Source organism: Protopterus annectens, chromosome 2.part1 (genome assembly GCF_019279795.1).
Source record: "Protopterus annectens isolate FY-2018-M chromosome 2.part1, PAN1.0, whole genome shotgun sequence".
Classification (NCBI taxonomy): domain Eukaryota; kingdom Metazoa; phylum Chordata; order Ceratodontiformes; family Protopteridae; genus Protopterus; species Protopterus annectens.
The window spans coordinates 491247012-491271472 of record NC_056729.1 but is presented as its reverse complement, the minus strand read 5'-3'; positions in this window follow the sequence as shown (position 1 = coordinate 491271472).

Here is a 24461-nt window from a genome sequence, read left to right as displayed (position 1 = left end):
CAAAACACAGGGTATTTAAGAAAGAAAAGGAATGTTAATCCCCCATTAGTTAACACTTTGAGCACTTTTTCTACTATTTGTGAGAATGATATTTACAGTTTACAGGATAGTAAAAATCAAGTTGGGTATAGAGAAAATTTGACCAAGGAAGAAACTATGGCTTTGAAACATGAAAGCAGACAAGGGACAAGGACTTGTTATTATGAATAGCAAGGACTACTATGGAAGTATTAAGGAGATGTTGGCAGATGGAGACAAATATCTTAAAGTGTCCAAGGATTTTGTTAGGAAAATGTTCCAAGAATTACATATTATTTTGCAGGATTTATTATACCAGCAATATATTTTGATAGACTTATTTGAGTTTTTGTGTGTTGAACAGCCTCAATTAGGGATGCTGTTTGGCATCCCTAAAATACACAAAAATGAAAAGCATCCCCCATTCAGGCCTATCATTTCTGCCCCCCTTAGTAAAACTTCAAAAATGTCCATGTATTTAGATGGAATACTTAATCTTATTGTACAAAATAGTAAATGGTTCCTAAAAGATTCATGGATGTTTCTGAATGAGCGTCAACTCTTTAAGTTACAAAGAGATGAAACATTTCTGTGTACATTGGATGTATGTTCATTGTACACTGTAATAGATCAAAATGAAGGAATAGAGTTCACAGGGCTTTATTTGGATAAAGTAAAGTTTAAACAGGACATTTTTGTCACTTGTCAGCTAATGGAAATAGTATTACTTAACAACTTTTTATGTTTGGTAAAGAAGTTTGCCAACAAACAAGTGGCGTAGCAATGTGGGCACACGTAGCACCTGTTTTTGCCAATTTAGTTATGTGTTGGTGGGAAGTTACATTTTTGGAGAAGATGGATTTATTTAAGTATGTTAGATATTACAGGAGTTATATTGATGACCTGGTTTTTGTTTGGACTGGTAGTGGTAAACAGCTAGATGAGTTTTTCCAGCAAATTAATCAATCAGTATCTTGGCTTAAGTTTACTATAGGTAATAAAGGTACAGAAATCCAATTTTTGGACGGTGAAGTTAAATGGATGTTGGTAACAAAGTATTTGGGAGCAACATTTACAGAAAAAAGACTTTTACTAAAAATTACCTGCACTTTGATAGTTACCATCCTAAATATATGAAAATGTATGTATTCAAAGGGCAAGTGAGTAGACCTAGTAGAATGGTCAGTGATGACCATCAATTCACAATAGAACTGGACACACTTAAAGAGTTGTTTATTGATAGAGGATATCCCAGTGAAACCCTTGATGAAGTTATACAATATGTTAAAAATAATAGGGAACCTAGATTTTCACCCATTCTGAGAACAGGATTTCAGAAGAAGAATTCTGATCAAAGTGTGGGTGAGAATGAGGGGTTAACATATGCATTTCTGGTGCCCATGAGTATTGATGGGCCAAATATTACAAAGTTGATTCAGGAAAATTGGAAGATTATTTTGGGTAATGAGGAACTGACTAGAATTATTGGAACTAAACCAACTTTTATTAATAAAAAGACAAGAAATGTAAAAGAAATTTTGGAAGTGGGGCACAAGAATGAAGGTCAAGATAGAGTCATTACCCATCTAGGAACATTCCCTTGGACAAACTGTAGTCAGTGCAGATTTATGATGGGGGTGCAGAGCCATCATTTCAAACATCTGAAGTATACTTTAATAGCTAAAGATAGGTATGACTGTCAAGGTGAAGGATTGGTATACCTTGCAGTGTGCTCAAATTGTGAAAATTTCTATATAGGTAAGACAATTAGAAAGTTAAAATACAGGGTTAGAGAGCACATTTTGGCTATGAAGAAAAAGGGTATGAGTAACGCTTTAGCCAAACATTCTGTAAACTGTGAACATTTTAGAAAGTTTACTTTCTTTTGTAGTAGAAAAAGTGAATACAGATAACTTTGTGGGATCCTTTAATATTTTTTTAGAAAAAATAGAACTTAAATGGCAAATTTTTTTAAGAGCTGATATAGCACCGGGTATTAATGACAATATTTCTGTCAAAAGTTATTTAAACTATGTTAACTTTTGACTAAGAAATAATATTGGCTAGTATTGTTCAAGTTTTTTATAATATATGCATGGTTACATAACAGAAGATTCCTGTATAAGCTTTAGGGACTGTTTTATAGTTTATTATTATCGAAAAGTGTGACAGAAAGTGATGCTGTGAGTAATTATATGTTAAATGTGTATATCCTCTTAAGGATTAGTAATGTAGGAAACTACAGAGGGATTAAATTGATCAGTCACAGCATGAAGTTATGGGAAAGAGTAGTGGAAGCTATGCTAAGAAGGGACATGATGATTAGTGATCAGCAGTATGGTTTCATGCTGGGAAAGAGCACTACAGATGTGATGTTTGCTCTGAGAGTGTTGATGGAAAAGTACAGAGAAGGTCAGAAGGAGTTGCTTTGTGTTTTTGTAGACTTAGAGAAAGCATATGACAGGGTGCCTAGAGAGGAGTTGTGGTATTGTATGAAGAAGTCAGGAGTGCCAGAGAAGTATGTAAGAGTGGTACAGGATATATACGAGGGTAGTGTGACAATGGTGAGGTCTGCTGTGGGAGTGGCAGATGCATTTAAGCTGGAGGTGGGGTTGCATCAAATATCTGCTCTGAGCCCTTTCTTATTTGCAATGGTGATGGACAGGTTGACAGACGAGATCAGACAGGAGTCCCTGTGGACTATGATGTTTGCAGATGACATTGTGATCTGTAGTGAGAGTAGGGAACAGGTGGAGGAGACCCTGGAGAGATGGAGATATGCTCTAGAGAGAAGAGAAATGAAGGTCAGCAGGACTAAGACAGAATATATGTGTGTGAATGAGAAAGAGGCTAGAGGAATGGTGAGGATGCAAGGAGTAGAGCTGGCGAAGGTGGATGAGTTTAAATACTTGGGATCAATAGTTCAGAGTAATGGTGAGTATGGAAGAGAGGTGAAGAAGAGAGTACAGGCAGGATGGAGTGGGTGGAGAAGAGTGTCAGGAGTGATTTGTGACAGACGAGTACCTGTAAGAGTGAAAGGGAAGGTCTACAAGAGGGTAATGAGACCAGCTACGTTATATGGGTTGGAGACAGTGGCACTGACAAAAAGGCAGGAGTTTGAGCTGGATGTGGCAGAGTTAAAGATGTTAAGATTTGCACTGGGTGTGATGAGGGTGGACAGGATTAGGAATAAGTATATTAGAGGGTCAGCCCAAGTTGGAAGGTTTGGAGTCAAAGCCAGAGAAGCAAGATTACGTTGGTTTGGACATGTGCTGAGGAGGGATGCTGAGTATATTGGGAAAAAGATGCTAAGGATGAAGCTACCAGGTAACAGGAAAAGAGGAAGGCCTAAGATAAGGTTTATGGATGTGGTGAGAGAGGACATGCAGGTGGTTGGTGTGACAGAGCAAGATGCAGAGGACAGGAATAAATGGAAACAGGTGATCCACTGTGGCGACCCCTAACAGGAACAGCCAAAAGAAGAAGAAGAAGAATGTAGGAAATTATGTCAGGAGAGTAATGGTATAAAAGGAAATGATGTATGTAATTTATTTTATTGTTCTGAAGAAGTTCTGTAATAAACGGGATGAAAGCGCTCAAATTATTCTGGCTCCAGTGTGTGTCTTTTGTTTTAAAAGTTGAAGTGAAGAATTCCGTGATTTTTTAAAAAAACATCTGCTTGATGAAATTAATTATTTATACATGTAAACATTCTCCTAGTATAATTTTTAACCATAAAAAAAGCAGAAGGAAAACATTCCAGTTCAGATCACTTCTGCCCTAAGATGCAATACGCTACTTAGTGAAATTCTATCATTGATTCCAGGGAAAACTGTTGCGTTTAATAAAACCTACCAATACGTTTCCCTGTACTCCAAAAGGCAGGGCCAGTTGCCTCCCCTCTCTTCTCTGCCTACTTTTTCCAGAACGCAAAAAAGAAACTTCCTAAAATCCTTACTTCCCATACTGTGTCTGTATAGGGTGTTATTTTTGTCCTGTCTCCTTATTGCATATATGTGCTGATATATTCTCTTTTTTAATTTATTCTCCGTTTTTCCTATGTAATATGCACAGCAAGATTGGCACAAGGCTACATACACAACCCCTTTTGTGTTACAATTGTAATTTCCTGTTACTGAAATTGTTCTTTTGTAGCCTTTAATCACTATATTAGTTGTTTCATATATGAATCTACACTCCCTACATCCATTACATTCCCTCATAATTCCACGTGAAATCCTGTCTTTATTCTTTTTCCTTTCAAATGCATTTTTTATGTTAAATCCCCTTCTAAATACTATTTTTGGTTTGTTACCTATTTTTTCTGTCAGTCCAAATGCTCCAAAAACACAGTTCCAGTTTTTTCTGTTATTTTTCTTATATCTGAACTATCCTGATCATATGTTAATATACAACAACTAGTACCATCTTCTGGTTTGTTCGTCCCCACCAGGCTCTCTGGCTTTTTTAGTATAGGGGGATGACTCTCATTTCTTCTATCTACTACGTATTTTTCTTAAGCCTCTAACACTTTATTGGGGTACCCTCTTACTCTGAACATATCCTTCAGTTCTTCTAACTGTTCTTGAAATTTTTTGTCATCTGTTGTCAATCTAGATGTCCTAATCATTTGGCCTTTAACCAAATTTCTTTTCTGCCAAAAAGGAAGATCACTTTCGAAATGTAAGAACCCATTAGAGTAAGTGGGCTTCCTGTAAATACAAGATTCATAGCATCTCTTCCTACTGTTCTTTTATAGGTGTATATCCAAGTAGTTAACTGCTTCATCCCCTATTTTACTAGTGAAGCTTAAAAAAATTATTGAGGAATTTATGTATTCCAAAAATACATCTACCTCTTCTGGCTCACCTTCCCAGAGAATTAGAATATCATCCAGGAATCTATAATATTTATAGATGTTTTTCCTGAACCTGGAACTTAGTACAAATTCAGTTTCCCATTGCCATCGAATGATATTGGCAAACACTAGGGCTACTGCTGCCCCCATTGCTAGCCCCGGGTTTGTTTAAAATATTCTTCCTGGAAACAAACAAAGTTGTTTTTCAAAACTGATTCCATGAGAGTAGCTAGAACATAAATTGTACCTTCTGAGAACCTAGTTCCTTTCCGTAAGGCTTTCTGAAAGTATTCCAAACCTTCTTCATGTGGAATTCTCAAAAAAAGGTCCTTGACATCTATACTCACAAATATTATTTTTTCTTTATAATCATTTTCTGCCATGCATTTTAATAGACGCCAAGAATCCTTTAACACGTGTTTTTTGTCCTCAAAGAAACCCTTTAAGTGAAAATCCAGCATTTTTGCAAGGGGTTCTGTTTTACTCCCCCTACCCGCCACAATTGGTCTCATTGGTGGATCCCCTAATGATTTATGAATTTTGGGGATCCCAAAAAAGGCAGGAATTACTGAAGTTTTCACTTTCAGAAATTTAATTTCATCTTCACTGAAACTATATTCTTGAAAAAGTTCTTCTAAGGCCATGTCCAGTCTTACATTAAAAATATTGATTTCATTCAGTGATGCTACACTGAAATAAGAACTGTCATTTAGGTATTTCATCATTCTACTTGTGTAGTCATGGTGACTCATTATGACTACACCCCCCCCCTTTATCTGGCCTCATTATTCGTAGCTCATGGTTCCTCATTATTTCTGTTAATGCGTTTTGTTCCTCATTTGTTAAATTTTGCTCCCATTGTTTAGATCTATCACTTTTTAAACTTCTATAATCTATCTCATTGAGTCTCTCAAATAAAGCCACTGGTGATAACAAAGGGGGGTTGTATGTGCTCTTTCTTTTCAGCATAACCCCATCTATCTTCTCTCACTTCACCATTTTCAATCACCAGTTTTAAGTTAATGGCGTTGCAAGCATCTTTAAATCCAAGATTGTTCTGACCATATGATTTTGTTTTTTAGGGATGAAGCTAACCCTTTTTGTAAATAATTCACCATGAGTGTAATTAATGGGGATTCCACTGTAGTTATAAATCTTGAGCCCCTTATATTCAAAAACAATGTCACTTTCTTTTTCCATATGCATGTTCTCACAGTTATTATCAGTGTTGTTACACATTTCTTCTATAAAGTTGTTGAAACTCATATTTGTTGTTAAACTATTAGCTTCAAAACTATTCATTTAAAAAAGATCAATACTTTCATCAGACATGTTGGGGGTATTTATTTATTTATTGCATTTGCTTACCCGGAAAGTCCACTGGGCCTGAAGAACCCATTTTCAGTGGAGGCCCGGGGGAGAAAAGCTCCACAGTTATATATACAGTAAAATATGAAACAGTACAGTAATAATTATGTGTGGAGAAAAAGCTCTACAGTTGTTTGAACAGACAGAAATTTTAAAGACAGTACAGTAATCATATATAATCAACATTATAAACGATACAGGGAATAATAGACATTTTGGGACATAGCAACTACGTATTTTTATACAATGAAGTGAGAGTAAGAGATCTCCAGAGGTGAAAGGCAGTGAGAAAGGCTGACATTCAGAAATAGTGATAGTCAGAATAGAGAAATGATAGCTAGGGAGAGAAGTAGAAGTATATGGCAGACTAGTATAGGGGGAAGCAGAGATAGTAAGTTGGGGGGGGGTCAGGATTTAGAGTTGTTGGTAGAGGTACAGGAACATTTCCATTGTGTGGTGAGATGAGATTTAAGTGTGTTTTTAAAGGTAACGGGATTAGTGATTGCTCTGAGTGTAGGGGGAAGATTGTTCCATAGGTTGGAGACAGAAAAGGAGTATGACATATGACCAGCAGAAAGCTTAGGTTTGTCGACATTTAGTAGTAGCTTATTTTCAGATCTAAGTTGCTGGTTTGGGTGGTAGATGGTCAGTATACTAGTGAGGGAAGGACAGGCATCAGGGAAAAAGACAAGTTTGTGGGCGATTGGTAAATTGTAGATATGACAGATGGTGGGGGAGTTCTAGTCAGTTGAGTTCTTGAAGTGTAGTACAATGATGGGTGGAGAATTTGGTATTAGTGGCACATTTGGCAATTTTGTTGTAGCATGAGTTTAGTTTGTTTTTCAGTGAGGATTGTATATTTGTAAGAATGTGTGCACCATATAGGAGGGTTGGAAGCAAGTATGCTGAGGTGAGAGTTTTTTTTGCCAGGGGAGGAAGGTAGTGATTGTGTCTATAAAGGGATCCTAGTTTCTGATGTTTTTTTTTCATTTAATTCATTTACACAGTTTTTATTCTCCTTGTGTTCAATACCTGTTGACCCATTCATTATTATAATATTAGTATTAGCATTTTCTATATCTGAATCAAAGATATTGCTTTTTTCATTCATGCAACCAATATTTTCATTTAAGTTGTTTACATTTGGGTCATGCATTTCAACAGCTTTCAAACTATTCACTTCAATAAGACAAATACTTTCATCGGTCATATTCAGGGCATTTACACAAGTTTTACTTTCCATGTGTTCAGTACCAATTGGGCCATCCATCACAATAATGCTGTTGTTAACATTTTCTACATTTAAGCCAACACTATTATTTGTTGTTGTCATGTAACTTATATTTTCATTAAAATTGTTAACATTTGGGTCATGCATGTCTAAAAGACCAACATTTACATCAACCATCTCATTCACTGAATTCAATACACTTCCAAAATGATTATTCCCTAAATGCCCAATAGCAACCTTCTGTTTTGGGCCGATGTTGTTACTCATTTTACCCATGCTACTGTTATTTTCATTTAAATTATTGCCATAATTACCATCGGGCACTTCTACTTCAAAAATGACATTTACACCAGCATTTTCATTAGTTATGTCTAAAACCATGACATGGTTTTTGTTACCTAAATGTCCGTTCTCAATAGTTCCAATTAGTGTCTCTAATTCAGGGCATTCACCCCATTTTTTAAAGCTAGTTATTGTATACTTCAAGAGGCCTTACCATTGGTAATATGGTTGTTGTAGTGGTGGTCTTCCTCTCCTTCCGTTCTGGCCCCCTTGTTGTCCCTGATAACCCTTCCAGTTTTGATTTTTGTTCCTGGGTGTCCAGGAACCATTTTTGTTTTTCAGTCGTGCAGATCTTCTTGGCAAAGGTCAAAAATCCTGTTCTGAATCTAGCCTTTGTTCTCTAAAAACCTCTGGGCCATCAGTTTCATCACCTACTTGTATTACAGTTGCTTCCTCGTCTGTTTCCACAAACAATACCCTCAGCTGGTTACTCGTACCAGGGATTGGATATGCCCTTTTTTTGTTCGTATTCCTCCTGGTCTCTTTTTAACTTTTTCTGCTTCTTCTTTTTGATTGTAGATTCATGCTGCTCCACTCATGGGAAAATACTATTGTAAATCCCTGTATTGGACTCAAATAGTCCATGTGATGTAATTTCCCCCTGCAAAACCATTATTTCTTCTTTTAGAATATTTATGCTTCTTTGGTTTTCCTTTAACAGAAGCTGCATGAATTCCATACCAGTCTGGTCGAACATCTCAAGCAACTCACGGTGAAGGACTGAACCATTTTCAATGTTGTTGGGGAATTTGCATATCCTCAGACCCTTTGGAACCCTTCCAAGACAAATGCAGTCCTCGAAAAACAGATCGTCCAATTGAAGTCCTCTGAATTTTTTCAGGACTCTTTCCAGCTTATACACCTTTTGCTTAAAGCTGGAAATGGGGTCATCATTACTGGTTCTCTGGCTCCCATACCCATTCCAAGATGGTGCAGGGTCCCTGTTCAGCCAAGTGAGGAAATCACCCACTCACATTGGTTAGGGATTGTTTTCTCGCTACACCCTTTTCACCAGCCTCGCTTGCACCATTGGTGCTCGTACCCTTCTGTAACGCCCCCAAATAGGACGCTCTTGCTTCCTTTGGTTCCCCTTGTAGAAAACCATTGTTACGGGTTCTCATATTAACCCCAGCTGGATCATTACCTTCTCTGAATCTACCGGAACAAACCAAGTCCACTTTGTTGTTGATTTGGGTAATCATGGCTAGCAATTGAGTTAAGCTGACGCTATCCTCAATGCTGCCATTGTCAGTTACCGTAGGATTACCCATCTCCATTCTCCACCTTTTCTTACTTATAATTTCTCTCTTCAGAGCCAAAAGTAATCAAAGGTGTCATGATTCTTAGTGTATCAATAAGTCAGTCAGTAGGTCAAGCTCCCTGTGCTCAACCTTGCATCAAAAAGCACAGTTAAAATAAAGAAAAATTGGTACCAAAATCAGTACTAAAAAAGATTTTGCTTGTAGTTTCTTTCTTCAGAGCCAACTTAGATTAATCCAAGGTGTCACGGTTCTCAATGAATCAAGCTCCCTGTGCACAAAAGTACACCAGAATAAACAATAAAAACAAGAATCCCAAACCAATTGTCCACAAAAAACACAAGGTAACTCTCTTCCAATGTGAATGTGAATAAAAGGAATGAAAGCGCTAATAAACTTACCTGCCTGGAGTCTGCTTTTTTGGAAGAGAGTTACCCTGTGTTTTTTGTGGACAATTGGTTTGGACTTCTTGCTTTTATAGTTGAGGTTTACATAGTTCATGAATTTGTCTTTAATTGCTGAGTATAGGGACTGCCTATGGGTAAAACCAACTGACTCAGCTGCCATTTGCTCAGGTTAAGCAGTCATTATTCTGGCTTTGCAGAACTAGTTTACATTTGTGTGAAACTAGATAAAACAGTTTAATCTGGTTATTTGCAAATACAACCAGACTTTTGAGGTGTGCACAGTCAATAAAGTGGTTACAATTGATGTTTATGGAGGCTGCCTATGATTAAAATGCCTGCATATTTGGTGGCAGGGTTGTGGTATATCTTAAACTATCATGTTGTCCATATTTTTTCTCCTTCCATCACTGTCAGACATCAATATTTCTGTAGTAAGTGGCCATCTGAGAAGGTCTGTGCAGGATGTGTGTGTAATAGCAACTGATCATTGGTATAATGGTGCAAAGAGTAGATTTGTGAAATCATAGCACTTGGTTTTCTGGTTGACGTTTTGGCTGTGTTTCTTTCTGTGTAGTGTCTTAATGTATTCCCTGCCTCTGTGCGGGTTTTATCTAGGTGTTCCAGTTTCCTCTGTCAGCCCCTCAGCTATATAAGATATGTCAGTGGCCATTTATCCCAATATAACACAAAGGGCACACAGAAGGTAGCCATCCTTTTCTGGAGGGGTTAGGAGGCAGGCACTATTTGTCCCTCATCTTATGTGCATTAAGAAGACGATGAGGCTTGGGTGTTTGTTTAAGCAGTTTATTGTATACAAACACATCAGGATGGATGGCAGGAACATTAAACTTAAACTATCTAACTGACTGACTACATACATGCATGCTCTCACTCTGGCTGGCACTAAAAATGGCACTCTTGCTTGCACGTGCTCAGTACTTATATGCACGTGTCCACTGACTGGAATGCTTCTTAAATGTATATCACACACTCTGATCTACATCCTGCCTCTTTACTGAGCTGTCTGATATAAGAAATGACATTTCAACAGGCATGCAATTATACAGACATTAATAAAGAAAACAATAGTCATGTCCTGGTTGCCGTGTATCTGGAACTAGTTTTCGAGATGCGACCTGGTCTTGTAACATAATAACTAGGAATGGGTTTAGCAACAGGGATAATCAATGGAGAATGTTCTGCTTGGGGACTCTTGGGGATTTTCTCAGGAACAGGGATTGCTGACGGAATATTGTCTGGAACAGGAACAGTGGACAAGTCACTCTGAGAACTAGAGTCTTTGTCACAGGCAAGATGCTGTAATATTGGTTCGGACACTGGTAACAGAGCTTCCAATTTTGTCTGAATTCCATTCCTTGTGATTACATAATGTACGATCTCAGCTCTTGACACAAACTTTTCACAAATCTAATGCAATCAAAACCTTTTGACTTCTGCCTCCTCACTATCTCCCTTTTTTTCAATGAACTGAGCGGTTTGCAGGTTTTATCATAGTAAGACTTCTGGGACAAATGCTTCTTCAACAGTTGGGCTTTCACTGCTTTGTTGTTTTTAGCACATGGAACTAATAAATCACTCCTGATTGGTAATGTGGTTCTGGTTTTCTCAACATAAGTCTCTCAACAGGTGAAACAAGAGGATTATCATGAGGAATGTTTCTGAGATTTAACAAGTTTAGAAAAACATTGGTATTGTCACATCTGGATTTCTCTAACAGCTGTTTTGCACTTTGAACTGCACATTCAGCCAAGCCATTTGACTGAGGGTATTCAGGACTACTCGTAATATGAACAAATTCCCATGCTTCTGAAAATTTCTTGAACTGCTAACTTGTAAACTGTGCACCATTGTCAGATATAACTGTGTCTACTAACATGGACAGAAAAGTGTCTCTTCAACTTACTAATGACAGTACTGGAAGTTAGGTTGGGGAGTAGGCCAATTTTGAACCAATTTGAATAAGATTCTACTAACACCAATTAATGTTGACCATTCCAGTCAAAGATATCCATGACTACTTTCGACCAAGGTAGTTCAGGAATCTGGCTTAACTGAGGTGGTTCTTTTTGTTGATGTGACTTTGTACTATTACATACTGAACAAGATATCTCTTGACACAGAAGGCAAAAATACTAGTCCTCTCACCCTTCTTTTAGTAGAATCAGTTCCTGGGTGGCCACAATACAAAATCTTAATGTACTCTTGCTGCAAGGATTTTGGAACAATCACTTTAGAACCTTTCACGATGATACCATTGTCTGACAAAATCTCGTCTCTGTATGGAAAATACTGCTGCACTTCTGCTGGTAAACAAGACTGCTTGGAAGGCTATCCTCGACTGATAAAGTGGTTGAGCTTCTGGAGAATTGGATCTGAAGCTGTGTGAGCTCTGGAGCTAATTAAGATGTGTAGAAGAAATATTTTTCACTTGCATGACCTCAAAATCAAGTTGCTCATTGTTATGCTGTTTTGTGTTTTTTTTCTGGGCGATCTGAATAAGGTTGTTTTTCTTTCGGCTTTTCCCGGTTAGGGGTCGCCACAGCAGAACTCCGGTCCGCTAATGATTGGCAGTCGATTTTTATGGTGCCAAGGTGCCAGCCTGATGCCCAACCTTCAACGAAGGCTCGCCCATTCACGCATGTCTTTCGAACGCCACTCGACCGTGGGGAGGACATGCAGACTCCACACAGAAGGCACTCCAGCCAAGAATCGAACAGGAGAATCTCTTGCTGTGAGGTGACAGCACTACCGCTGCACCACCACGGTGATCTGAATAAGGTATCAGCAAGATAAAGAAGTTTGCCTTTTGTGTAAACAAGATTGAAAGTGTACTTCTGCAATTTGAGCATTATATGTTGCAATCTAGCTGGAGCTGTATGCATAGGCTTTCTCAAAATAGTAACTAAAGGTTGGTGATCAGTTTCAATATGGAAAGGTCAACCATAAATATAATCACAAAACTTTGAACATGCAAACCAAAAGCTCTTTCAAAATCTGGGCATATCGCATCTCAGTCTGGGTAAGAGCTCTCAGTGCATAGGCTGTTGCCCTACCTTCTTGAAGAATGACTGCACCTAGACCAAATTTAGAAGCATCACGGGAAAGAGTAACTAGTTTGTGAACATCATAGTAGCTGCGAGTTGGGGGGATGGAAATTTTCTGTTTCAGGGCATCAATTACTCTTTGGTGCTGTTCTGACCATGACCAAATGACATCTTAGCATGACAGCTCATTTAACACTGCTGAAAGTTGGCTTAAATCTGGAATGAACTTGACTAGATAGTTGACCATGCCATGAAAACGTTGTAGGGCTTGAACACTGTCTGGAGTTGGCATCTTAAGAATTGCTGTTTGCTTGGAAGGATCTGGTCATAAGCCTGAACTGTTAAACAACTAACCAACATAAGTAACTTCTTGTAGCCTGAATTTGCACTTCTGAGGATTCAGCTTAAGATTCACTTGTCGTGCTCTGTCCAGAACTTTCTTAAGGTTTCTGTCATGTTCGACTTCACCATTGCCTCCTACTAGAATATCATCTACTATAATAGCACATGGATAGCCTGAAAAAAATTGCTCCATTGCACGCTTAAAGACTTCACTGGTAGAATTTATTCCTAACCAAATGTGGTTAACATTGAAGATTTTCGGTCAAGCATAATTTGCCAAATTTAACTAATTGCATCTAAGACAGAAAAAGCAGTGGTGTTTGGCATGAGGGCAGCAACTTCTTTGACTATGCACATTGGATGATGAGGCCTTTTTAATGTTTTGTTCAGATCTCTTGGATCAATACATATTCTGATATCATCTGAGCTTTTCTTATGAGCTACCACCATGGAGGATACCCATTCAGTAGGTCATTATTCTGGACAAATTACTCCTAGCTGCACCATTTTGTCTAGCTCAGCTTTGGCTCTGTTGTGCATAGCTATTGGAACTTTCTGTGCTGGTCTGACAACTGGGTTGACCTTTGGGTCTGACTTCATATGGTAGTTTGCCTAGTTTGAAAAAATATCAGCATACTCAGGAAAAATAGTTTGGGTGAAATTTGAGCTGTTGTCATGCAGGCTTACATGGTGGATTTCTTTATTAAATGAAAGCAGTCCCATTTTCAAACAGTCTCTGAGGCCTAATAATGACTGCACGTCTCTTGACGATGTAAAACTGCAAGTTATAGCTGTTCCCAGCAGAGTAACATAAAAGCACTACTGAGTCTTCGGTTTGAATCTCTTCACCACCATAAGCAACAAGCTTCGCACACTTTGTCAAATCATGTTGTTCTGTAGCTCTTACTCTAGCAAATGTTTCTACTGACATAACATTGCATTTTGAGCCAGTATCTACTTTGAGCTTAACAGGACTCCCATTAATCCAAACAGTTCAAACGATTTACTGCACTGACTGTTTCACCAAGCACAGACACACCATCAGCATAAAACGTAGGGTCACAGCTTTCTAATTGATCAACTTTCCTGCTGAAATGCCCTCTTTTAATAAAATAATGTGCTTTATTTGATTTACAAAACCTTTTGAAATTATTCCACTTATTGCAAGAATGACACTGCTAACCAAAATAAGCACTTTTCTCATTTGGGTATAAGATTACCACCACAATTATGACAGTTGACTATGTTTGCAATGGGTTTTGCTAAGTCACCTCTGTGCTTGCATGCACCTTAAGCCTTACTGAAGTAGCTCTGGGTTTTACTGAAGTGGCCCCGCTCTTAGGCCTGTATCTTTTAACCTCGTGCTGCATCCTATCTACATGAGCTGTGGAAGGTACTAGAAGGCTTGCCTTCTCATTTGTAAGCATACTTGTGTGCCTTTCTGTAAACTTTAATATCTGAAAAATATCAATGGCCTTATTTAATGTCAAATCACTGTCTTGAAGCAAAATATTTCTTACTGTGCATTATTAATACCACACACAGGCCTTTCTTTTATCAACTCATCTCTCAGATCACCAAATTTGCACGTTTTAGCCTTATTTCTCAAGTCAGTTATATATGCTGCAAAAGTTTCACCAGGCTTTTGATCCCTTGTGAAAAATAAGTGCCTTTCCATTGTAATGTTCATTTGGGGGTTACACATTTCTCTAAATTTATGTTTTAAGCACTTAGGGTCTTCATGCATTCAGCTGGTACCATGATATAGCAGTCTTCGGCCTCTCCTGTAAGCACAGCAGGTGCATACACAAATGAACGCTGTCTTTCAATGGCCTCTGAACCAGCTATCTTAAGCAGAATAAATGCTTTTGTACATGTGTCTTTATCAGAAAAAGCAGTCTGAATGAAAATATTTTATTCCTGCTCAAACACTCTCCAGCTTTCTACAATATTGTTATCAAACACAAGTGGTGCGGGTCTGCGAAAACCTTCTGCCATGCCCACAGTTTATAGTAAAACACAATGCAGTCTTGGACCTTGTAATTATGTACAAACATTCACACACACCAGGTACTTGTAATAATATTCAAATGCACAATAAGCTCTTCGAAAGACTGTATTTTGTGAAATATGCTTAGAAATAACTGTACTTTGTGATATTACTGCAGTGTGATACTGCACATACTTGCAAACACTTTGCACACAGGATATATTGAATAAATTTAGTTAATGTGAAAAAGTAGTACATAGCAAAAAGATACGGTTATTTTCCCTTTTTTGTACATTTTATGTGATTCGGCTATTGTTTCAAATATTTCTGTAATTATTTTCAATATTTATATAGATATGTTGCAGTTTCGGACAATTTGTTCAATAAGAAATTAATTTTGAGCGTTCTGAGTGCATTTTTTTATGTTTTTAGCAAAATAAATCATTTAAGTGAGTTTTAGTATCTGGAATTTGTTTCTGACCTGTTTGTGAGTCATTTGAGTAGTTGGGATGATCTGCTCCTATATATTCCTCCAACTTTAACCAGTTGCCTCATGGCTGTGACTCTGGATCTCATTCTGACACTATTTGTCACTCATCTTATGTGTATTAAGAAACTATGAGGCTTGGGTGTTCGTTTAAGTAGTTTATTATATATAAACACATCAGGATGGATGGCAGGAACATTAAACTTAAATGAACTATCTAACTAACTGACTGACTACATGCTCTCACTTTGGGTGCTCACTCAAAATGGCACTCTTGCTTGCACGTGCTCAGTAATTATATGCACATGCCCACTGACTGGAATGCTTCTTAAAGGTATATCACACACTCTGATCTACACTATTCTCGGACAGGACTTGTATAGCCTTGATAACATGTGTCATCTCAGTTTATTGGGAGCTACTACTTTGTTGGCTTTGAACATAAAGCTTTAGACACAACTTATTTTTCCTAAAAAAGAAAAAAAATAGACAATTTCTTTCCTCACTCATGATTTTCTGTTCAGGCTATCACTCAATCAAAACATTGTAAATGCAGCTTTACAATGCACCTCAGATCATCTAGAACTCTATGAGTGATACCCAGACCCCTGGCATAATTCAATAACTTCCTCCATACATATTATAGTTCAGATTCTTTAAAAGGATGGAGGAAAAAGATGAAAGGCAAAACAAAGTATGAAAATAAAACAAAACAAAACAAAAAATCTGCCTTGTTTATGAGGCAAGAATGAAAAAAAAACACGGGAGGGACACTAGGAGGTGCAAGCGGGACTTGTATGCATCAAGGAGTTCATGGAGTCCTTTGTCTAGGGCTCCATTTCACCTAAGGCTGGCCTTGTTAATTGCAGTCAGACATCAGAGGTGTACATAGCCAATAAAGTGGCTATAATTAGTGTATAATGAGGCAGTTTGTGGATGAAAGTAACTGACCCCATACATTAATTGCTCATAGGCAATGGACACTGACTTTCTGTAATAAAGAACCATCACATTTCAATTAGCCCCATCCTTTCAGTTGCTTCCTGCAGCTCCCCTTGCTTTATGGTCACTAGTCTCCACTGAGAGTATATGCATAAAAATGTAAAGAGAGATCTATTATAATGAAGTAGAAGGTTTGGGTAAAGCAATACCTGAAAAGATTATTATGTACAAATATGTACACTGTGTCAACTGAAAATTATTATCCAGTGCATCATTTATATCGTTTAAGTTAAATGCAGATACGCATTCACAAAATTGGCATTTACAATGAATACTGAAAATACCGACACCAAATGAAAGTGCAGTTATACATTCACAACACTGGTATATACAATGAAAAGTGATAATTCCAGCACTAAGCTAAATAGAGATATGTCTTCATGACAATGGCATACAGAATGAATATTGAAAATACCAACTAGAATACAGATTTGCAGTAACAATGCTAACATACACGATGAATAGTGAAAAACAGCAGAAACAGATTATCTCTTCTGCTTGGTAAATGCGAGTAAAATACAATATACAAAGCATACCTAGTGACAACGGAGAAGGGAAAAGGATGCGTTTCAGAGCAAAAGACAACATGTATATGTACAGTATGGTTGGATGTTACAGCAGGTTTGCTATACCAAAAGCAAGGCAGTAGAACCTCAGGTCAACTAAATTTAATATTTATTCCCCTGGCACCTCAGCAAAAGCCTTCCAAGGAAGATAAAAACTAACACACAAAACATCAGATATATACAGAAGGAAGAAATGAAATCACCCTCAATTGACATTCAAAAAACTTTCCAATTACAGGCATGATATAATCCAAATGGAACTAAAATATTAAACGTAAGAACCCACACTCTTTCCTTATGTAATAAAAAGTTCATTACAGTAACACCATAAATGGCATTGCAATGAACCTGTTCTAAAACTGAAACATTAAACTATCTACCCTACTAACATGGTGTTCAATAAAGAGTGCAGCTGAAGAACTAATTTTATCTCCTAACTGAATAGATCTAAGATGTTCTTTAATTCTAAATGCAACATCTTTATGTTTCCCCTATATAATACAAATTATGAGGGCATTAACAGCATAAATCACAGCAGCACTGTGACATGAAAAATCCCATTTAACATCCAACTTTTTATAATTAATTTTCTCAGACTCAGAGCAAACAAATGGACAGACCACACAATTTCCACAGGGAACACTGCCCCTTTTATCCAAATCGTACATACTGCATATCTTACATAGAGCACCCTCTTCTACAAAACATGCTCATCATTCTATAAGATTCATAAATAAAAAACATTTCTATTAGATCATAACCTTATAATATGTAAAAACTCACTCAAATGATCAGAATGAAAACTAGGATGTTAATTGATGATGACGTAGTTTCTTCTGTTGTATATATTTGATGCTGCAGGCATGAACACAAAACCTCATTGCAGTGTTTGGGGTGGTCACATCAGCCACCTGGATATATTTAGAGCTAGATTAGAAATCCTAGGCACTAGGTCACTTAAGTTAATGACTTCAGGCTTAGTTGTGGCAGACTGGGAGAGGTGGCAATAATGGGACATGAAACTGCGAGAGGATTGGTGGTGATATAATAGCCATTCCCTGCAGGTCCCTTAAGCTGTTGGTCTGGATGGCCAGTAGAGTGAGAGATAGGGCCACATTAGGCTAATGGATCTTAGACATCCATGGTACCAAACAATGTTCACATCTGCTTAGATGATGGCTCTTTCATGGCTGGATCTTACACAAGCTGATGAACACATCACCACAGATAGGGAGCAAATGTGCTGACAGTAATTGGAGTTGTGATGGTGAAAAGGTAAAAAGCACCCAGGAAAAAAATCACTTTTGGACTCTATAGATAGGTGAACAGTTTAAGGTACTTCATACTCCTGAGTTTGATGTTGAATGTAATTCTAGGTCTTCTGACGTTTCTGTAGAATGAGTAATGTTGCCCTTTCTGAAGCTTTCCCTGATACCACACAACAAAGTAGGAAGGTGGTCACTGACAGTATCCACCATAATACCAGCGAGTGCTCTTTTATCAGATGCAGATACAATCATCTAGTTGAATATGGTTTCTCTGCCAGGTATTTTGTTTCTTTTAGTAAGTAGCAGAATTGACTAGATCAATACAAACAGCTACATGGTGGCATGTGACAATAGTTCCAAAGAGATTCTCCAGTCATTGTTGAAATCTGCCATGATCACTAGTTCATTTTAAACATCATATAATCCGCCATAATAAGTCTTCAACAGCACCATTAGGGGAGACTTGCAGAATGTAAAAACAAGCTGTGTTAATTGTTTGCTGTGTGCTGACAGGAAAACCAACTTCATATGTAGCAAGTACAGGAGAAGGAGTGCCAGGAGGGTATATTGTACAGAATGCAGACAGATTCAGAGATCTGAGAATGATGGTCACATCACCTGCCTCTTTGTGGGCAGTTTTGACTTAATATGTTAACCCACAGTCAAGGATGCTGAACTTAGCCATACTTTTGTGACAAACTCCAAGGGTTGTAGTAACAGATACATTCTTGCAAAACTGGCAGTTTTTAGCAGAAGATGCAGCCATTAATATCTGCCAGTTTTATACTACAGGGTGTGCAGTGTGTTCTCACAGTCATCCAACTAATCTAAAAGTGTAACTACCTGTGCTGGTAGGCCAGGTTCACTGTGCATGTCTACTTGAAATAAAGTGGTAAGATAGGCCTCTGTGCTTTCTGGAGGATTTGTACAATAAAAACTATAATGGTTTGTTTAACTTAAGTTTGTATTACTGGTTTAGGCATTGTGTGGTGAGAGGTAGCATGCAAAGAATATGAGAAAACAGGTAGGTGAAGTAGGACAACATTATTTGGCAGGTAGAAAATGTGTCTTCTCTGTTGTATGCATATGATGACGGTACAAGGACAGGGTAGACAGTGTAAGCTAGCTAAAGATAGTATAGAAGTAATAGGGCTAAATGTGGGAGTAGCAGTTGTCCATGTATAGGTGACAGTAAGACTGTTGAATGTATGACAGTACATAATGTAAGCTAAGGATGGCTTAAGTGAGAACATATTTTTGTACAGTAATAACTTTAGTCAACAAGGGTTGTATCAGATTTTGAAAATGCATTTAGTTCATGGTTTATAGGTACTTACTAGGCTATTGATCTGTCAGGATCTTTAAAAGCCTAACCACGCATTCCTGTGAAGCTTTAAGCCCTTATATTTTAAGTACAAATAACCCAGAGATGTGCAGAACATTTACATGTTGTCCCTATCCATGAGGGACAAGGGTGCTAAACTAGGGGTGAATTGGTGATATCCATTCATTCTTCCAGATTACACTTGAATAAGAAGTACTTTGCTTTATGTGGAGAGGAGGATGATTCCAAAGAAGTGGCATTTTCTGTAATACATATTTATCCAGCCAACTGCGGTGGTGGTGCTGCGGTAGCATTGTCGCCACACAGTAAGACGTTGTCCCGTTCGATTCTCAGCTAAAGCGTCTTCTATGTGGAGACATGCGTGAATGGGCATACCTTCGTTGAAGGCTGTGCGTCAGGGCTGGCAACTCGACACTTAAAAGTCTACTGCCAATCATTAGCGGATCAGAGTTCCGCTGTGGCGACCCCTAAGCGAGAAAAGCCGAAAGACACCACAAGACACCACATATTTATCCAACCAATATGTTTATATTGTAAAAGAGATTACATCTCATGTGAGGGTGTTTCTGCCTCAGAATGGAAATAAGACATGTTCCACTGAGATCTGAACTAAAATCACTGGATTAGGAGTCCAAAGTGGTAGCCATTACCCCACTGAGACATAGGAAGTGAGTTTGGAAAGATTTCCTGTAAAGTAAAGCAACCTTAGGGGTGGATGAGTGGGAACAGGGCAGAACTAAACTTCACATGGTTGCAGCTTGTCTCTCTGAAAAACTTTCTCTACAACTAGCTGCATGGGCAGAAAAGGCCTTTCTGTCTCCAATATCAGTCTGAAAATCAGAATAAAGTCATCCTCAGCTTCAGCTGTAGAGCTTATGTTCAGGGCTTTTTCTGTGCAATTTGGTCTTTTTGTAAAACTTAAAAAAGCACAACTTCCATAAATAATATCATCCCTAAAACTGAAGAAAATCTGTGCGCAAGCCACATAGAAAAATTCTGGAGGAAAATGAGAAACATACCCAAGGGGCAGAGGTATGTTTGACGACGGTGACTTTAATTATGCCATATGCATATGTGACAGGCCAATATGCATATAATGAGGATACAAGGGCAGAGTAGACAGTGTAAGCTAGCCAGAGATAATATTGAAATAGTAGATACATATTACAGAAAATGAGGGTAGATCAGCTGAGCTGATTTTCTTTCATTTCTTTTAAACCACACACACTTATGTTGTGCAAGACAACACTGCATAGTAGAGTTTTGTTTTTTCACCTTTTCCCATCATTATATCACCATGGAGTTTATATATATATATATATATATATATATATATATATATATATATATATATATGTATATATATATATATATATATATATATATATATATATATATATATATATATATATATACACACACACACACACACACACACACACACACACACACACACTCACACGTGTGTGTATTTTAAGCATTTTAAGTTATACTTCTCATTACAGAAAAATCAATGAAGTGCAGCTTGTTTTTGGATTACTCAGCCAGCACAGGGAAAACTTTGTACTCTACTGTGAAACACAAATCGATTTATTTAATTCATAGGCAGTTACAAATCATAAACAGGAACTCTGGATATTCACCTATAGTACATTTTTTAATTCTCTGACTGTACACATATTTATTGCATGAACACCCTCGGAAGCACATCTATATTAAGCAATGCTCTTGTAGTTTCATGATATCATATCATATGCAGACCTACTCATGATTTGGAAAATCCAGATCACATATCAGTTTCTGTTTTAAATGTGGGAGAACAGCAGAGACTGCAGCAAAAATCTATGCATACACAGAAAGGAAATCCATCCACACAGAATGTACAGTAGCTGTGAAGTGAACCAAGGATCATTAAAATAATAAAATGTGATTGTTATAGGTTGTATAGCAGAGGCACTAAATGTTCTGGTGTATTTCAAGAATCGGACATCACTCCACAAGGATGCTAAGAAATCTAGCTAAGATCACAGCACTTCTGGCAAAGCACTACATCAGGTGTTTAGAAGAAGGGGTAATACTTTAATTATAAGATTTGCTGGAAAAAGCTCATATTGTAAATCTGGGCAAAGAATGGACCCTGTCAACTACAGATCAGTTTATCTAGTGTTAGATGAAAGAAATGCCTTGGAGAAACTTCCCTGCAAGAGAATGAATTTATGATCAGAACCAGCATTGATTTATAGCCATATAACTTCTTATACCAATGAAATGCGTTCTATCATTGCATAATAACGGAGGTATATGGTGGCACCATCTCAGATTAATATTTTCTACCTTGCCTTCACAAAGTTTTAGAGTGATCCCACTGAGAAAATTAACTGCACAGCTGAAATGGATCTGGACAAACAAGGAAAAATAGGGAAGTTCAAAACAGGTGGTTGTCAAGGGAAAGTAGTTAGATGATAAATAAATTAGAGGTGTATAACAGCAGATAAAAACAGGAATTAGGATGAAAAAGGATGGAAGAGGGAAAGAGCAACCTCAGAAAGGCAATTATAATGATGATGGTGTGGTAAAAATGAGGTTCAGCGCAATTATTAAACAAGTTGAATGATCCTAGAATGTACAGTGTAGGAAAAGACCTGGAGGGATCATAACTACAGCTATCACCCCCTAGATTTATTTAGCTCTACTATGACAATGTGGTCACCTACTTGTACAAGATGCTTGGGTCCATCCAAATAGCAAAAGACATGAGGGACAAATGAATACTGATCCAACTATAAAAGGCATTGGTAAAGTTGTACCTAGCTTAATACAGACAGACTGTAGCAAGTACTAGGAAAGGGACAGTGGATCCCTCAAGGGGCTCCAAAAAAAATAAAAAAAGCTATGGGGTTGATGCTAGCAGTGGATGGGAAACATATATTGAAAGAAAGGAACATCTGGGTCTAGAATTTACTTTCTGCAAGTAAAGGAGAATATTATTTGGGATACAGATTGCTGAAGAGAAACTATAAGGTAGCTAACCGAAAACAAAGAATCAGAAAGAGATAGGGCATAGCATTCAGATAGGAAAATTAAGTTTCTTTGTGAACAAAAGGAAATATTTCTTCATGAAAATGGTAATGAACATTCCAAACAGACACCCGCAATGGGTGTTGGACACCTCAGGTAAAGATAAATTTTGGAGGTGGTATAATAAAAGTGTGGGCACTGAGAGTGGAGGAGGTGAAACAGCAAACAACTAGCTTTCACACAAGTGCAGCAAGATACACAGTCTGTCTCCTTCTGTTATGTGTTAATAAATATGTAGCATAACAAGAAAAGGACACAAATACTATGGAGATAAAGGTTGATATAACTATGTATGAGAGATTTAAAAAGGTAGGCATGATGATTTATAATGGACTAGCCACTAGTATGGTTCCCACAGAATGTGACTGAAATGGTACAAGAAAAACGGGCTCTCTCTCTCTCTCTCTATATATATATATATATATATATATATATATATATATATATATATATATATATATGTGTGTGTGTGTGTGTGTGTGTGTGTGTATACATGGCAAATACCAGCAAATGCAACAATGGGGAGACCAAGGAAAAGGAGCAGAACCTGCAAAGAAGGCTAAGAATTGCTTACAGTGTTACTAAACATGTTTTCTTCTTTTTTTTTCTTGTTTGCAAATGATAAAAATAAAATAAAGCAGAAACTATACACACTAGGTGACTAAGGTTTTTGCAAGCATCAAAGAAAGAAATTAGAATGAATGATTTAAATATTTCAGAATTAATTTGGAATAAAATTGGACAATTAATACAAGCAAAGAGAATCAGAAAGGCTTTCATTCATATACATTCAGCTTTTAGTCCTTCAATAATGGTACTGACACAGACGAGCCCTCCAGCTTTTGTAAACACTCTGAGTGCCAGCATTTTCATTTCCAGTACACATTTTTGGTATTTACTTCCTAGGTCTGTAAGAAATGAGCTAAGATCCCTAGCTAACAAAAGTTTGTAGATGACTGCAAACTGAAGTTTGTTGTTAATCTACCTTATGACACCCAAACCCTCCAAAAGGGACTCTCTCTAGTAAACTCTTTACTAAAAATGGTCTCAGACTAAATGCTAAACATTGCAGTATCATCTCATTTGGTAGACAACCCTTCCCCTAACCATAATGTAAGGACAACACACCACTACAAAATGAAAATATTGTCAGGGACCTAACTTTCTATCTTTTGTCCATCACATTACAATGGTTGTCAGGAAATATTTTTAGTTAGCCCAATTAATTACCAAAGGAATAACACCAAGGTCGAAGAAAGTAATCACTTCCTTATACTTAACATTGATCAGGCCAATTATCGAGTACAGTGCTCTTTTGGAATGTATCTTATAGGTTTATAGGCTCATAGTTGTTTACTAGGCTAACGACCACAACTGCCTTTTTAAGCCTAGCCGTGCATCACAAATCTCTGACAAGTTCTGATACCCTTGATAAGTGTAAGCAGGGGCCTGGGAGATGAACCATTTTCAGGTTACCTGTTTGCATTAGAGACATAGGTGCCAAACCATGGATGAATTTCCGGTTTCCCATCCAATTGTCCAAGTTGCACGCTGCTTTACATGGATGGGAAGCCTGTTCCATAGATGGGGTAGTCTCTGGGATACATACCTATCTCTCCAGCAGGTCCTATTTATATCACAGGCAAGGTTTAAGTCTTTAGAATGCGTAATTCTGCTACTGTTTGTTTTGTGGATATGCAGAAGGTTCATCAGAGTGGGATCTGACAATGCCTTATATGCCAGGCATAGATCTCCCATCAAAAGCCTGTAGGAGACAGAATACAGGGATAGGGCCTTGAGGCGGTATGCAAAGGACATATTACTTACGCCCTGTA